Here is a 3,338-nt window from a genome sequence, read left to right as displayed (position 1 = left end):
TATCTCACAGGGCCCAAACCCTTGGCAGAGAACTACAGGCAACTAAGGACTACACAGTAGGGGAAAATAATCTTTTGGTTTGTTTGTTTTTGTTTTTGTTTTTTGTTTTTTCGAAACACAATTGGTTACCCAAATCCAGTGCTTAGCCCTGAAATCACATACTTAATCAGATAACATTGTGCAGACTCAAGAGAATACATTTATATATTAAGAAAAAGGGAAAGGGTGAAATCACATGATTGTATTTTAATAAAAAATAAAAAGAGGCAAGCCTAGTGGTTAATTTTTAATTATTCAGAGCATTCATTTAATGAATACTTTGGGAACCTGTTCTATTGAGCTTCTTTTTTCCCAGGCGCTAGGGACATGGGTTTACTCTACTCCATGACTCTACCATGATGTGCTGTCTTAAAACCACTTGGTCATGAGCATGTTATAAAAATGTCAAAATAAATCTTTGCTCTTTTTTTGCATGTTAATTTTTAAAATTGTTTTATTTATTTACATTCTAAATGTTGTCCCTATTTTCGGTCCTGCCTCCAAGAGTTCTTCACCCTCTTCCCCTCCCCTTTGCCTCTGAGAAGGCACTCAACTCCCATACCTTTTCCTAGCAACAGAAAGCCTTCTAACACAAACATTAAGCCAAGTCCTACCAATATGTGTCTAAAAATATAAAGTCGTTATAGAATCAAACTTGACAGGCATAGTTTCGTCTTGGTTCTTGTTGATGTTAGATGCCATTTCTCTTCCTGAACAATCATTTAGTTATATAATGAAATGAGCAAATGAATTCTGAAAACTTACTTCTACCTCTACTTAATACAAACTGCTTTATCAACCTCAAATGTGTACATAGAGGGTGAAGAGATGGAACATAGAGAGAAGGGAAGGGTGACTAAGAGTAAACTTCAGGATCTAATACTCAGAGCCTGAGATAGAAGGCCAACCAAACTCATCACATAAGGATGCTAAGCACAGGCTCCTTTCTGAAGGAAACAAACTGGCAACCCATCCCTTCCCACGCACCTCATTGCATTTTCATTACCCCAGTTCTTTTTCCTAGGATGCCTTTTAGAGCTGTGAGTGCGCACTTGTTCTATTTAAAACTCCAGGCATTCGGAATTCTTTCAAGTAGCTTCCTGACATTTGAATGTTGAAAGTCTTGCTCTTCCAAGGAACAAAGGAAGACATAATGAGTCCTGCATGTTTTCTTTGAGGTCTGTTTGTCTGTGTCCTGTCATTTTTCCTACTGCCATTTGTCCTATATTCAACTTTTCCAAGTCAGGATTGCAGAAATCCTCAAATTTAACTTAAATTCCTCACTTCTCAAATTATCTCTCTACATTTACTCTGGGCTTGGCTGCCTGTCAGAGCTAACACAGATGTGGTTCCTAGTCATCATAGCTCTTTAGGGAGAGCACATTTCCAAACATATTAAATACCTTACCTTTTCTTGGCTTCCTTTAAGTTCAAGCAAATATTGAGCTAATTATTGAGCACAGATGCTGAACTGACAACCAGACAGATGCACAAAGAAATTGTTAATTCTATCATTGAACCTCTTTGTACTCTGATGACTGCCAGTATACTGGAGCCCACAATGGAAATCCAACACATTGTTCATTTCTCTTTTTAAAAACAATTATTTTAAATTAAAATACAAAGCATACAATACAATTTGTGTCACTTTCCTGCACATATATCATTGTATTTGGCTTCTATTTGTCTCCCTCAAGACTGTCCTTCCTATCTTTCCATCTCCCATATTGAGGGTCCCCTTCCAAACCTTAGCTTCTTCGTTTTGGCTTTCATCTTAAATTATTCTACTGCTCCCTGTTATCCACCACCTCAACCTCTCTTTTTATGTCATCCTCCTCTCTCATCTCCTGTTTCAAGTTTTAAGTCTCAAACATACACCACACACAGATACACACACACACACACACACACACACACACACACACGCGCGCGCACGCACGCACATATATGCATATATATTTAAATGTATATTTAAAACTGTTCAGCATGTAAGAATGGGCATGTTACACACACACACACACACACACACATGCACACGCACATACTCACACATGCATATATATGCATATATACTTAAATGTATATTTAAAACTGTTCAGCATGTAAGAATGGGCATGTTACACACACACACACACACACACACACACACACACACGCATATATATGCATATATATTTAAGTGCATATTTAAAACTGTTCAGCATGTAAGAATGGGCATGTTACACACACACATACACACACACACACACATATATATGCATATATACTTAAATGTATATTTAAAACTGTTCAGCATGTAAGAATGGGCATGTAACACACACACGCACGCACACGCACGCATGCATATATATTTAAATGCATATTTAAAACTGTTCAGCATGTAAGAATGGCATGTTACACACACACACACACACGCACATATATGCATATATACTTAAATGTATATTTAAAAACTGTTCAGCATGTAAGAATGGGCATGTTGCTTTTGTCTTTGTCTTTCTAAGTCCACCTTACTTCACTTAACATTAAGGTCTCTATCTGCAACTGTCTATTTTAATGCATTTCTCTAATGGAAAAACTGGAATTCAAGCATGGTAGTATAGTTTTTCCATTTCAGTAGAATCAAGACCCAAGTCACATCTGTCTACAAGTCTTCAAGAAAGAACAGAAGTAAAGCTCCTTAACCTTAACAGTCAAAGAAGAACACTCACACATTTCTATAGCAATTAAAGAACAGAGTGGTTAAAACTAACTTTACATATTTTGAAATATTTAATTTTAATTTCCAGTGCTTAAAGTCACTAATGTACATGAGGAAAAAAAATGAGGATATAAGAATGACTAGTGCCCCCCCCCCCCCATACTCTGGCAATGGGCAAATGACCTTTTGTCGTTGGTGGTGATTTTATATTAGTCAGGGACAGAGCAGATGGTAGTCTTTTGTTCATCCTAGCTTGATGCCTGGCTTGGTGGCCCAAGCTGTTTTATGCCTAGGACACATCAAATCAAATCAAATTCAAGCAGCACAGTGTGGGAGGAGGAAGACAGAGACCATGAGGACCACCATGCCACTCACAATGGCACAGTCAGGACATCAGCCCTCATGTGCCACCACACCGTGAAGCAGCACTGTTGGAGAATGTCACCCAGGATGTGCCAGCCACATGGCCACTCTGCAACAGGGCAACCACAATATGCCAGTATGTGGTGGACAGATAGAAAAGAAAGAGAAGTTAGACAGCTTGAGTATTATGAAGAAAGATGGAACTGGAGACTCAAGAGTAGAGAGGAGTAGCTTG

General features: G+C 38.2%; 1 non-coding gene across 1 annotated transcript; it reads left to right on the top strand.

The window, feature by feature from the left end:
• The first annotated feature begins 2,900 nt into the window (after positions 1-2,900).
• LOC115063912 lies at positions 2,901-3,042 on the top strand. Its single transcript, XR_003843779.1, has one exon. It is a non-coding gene; the product is annotated as a small nucleolar RNA SNORA48 (small nucleolar RNA).
• Positions 3,043-3,338: the final 296 nt, after the last annotated feature.

The sequence above is a fragment of the Mus pahari genome, chromosome 4, assembly GCF_900095145.1.
Source record: "Mus pahari chromosome 4, PAHARI_EIJ_v1.1, whole genome shotgun sequence".
In the NCBI taxonomy this organism is placed as follows: Eukaryota; Metazoa; Chordata; class Mammalia; order Rodentia; family Muridae; genus Mus; species Mus pahari.
This window is presented reverse-complemented; position numbering and strand designations above follow the sequence as displayed.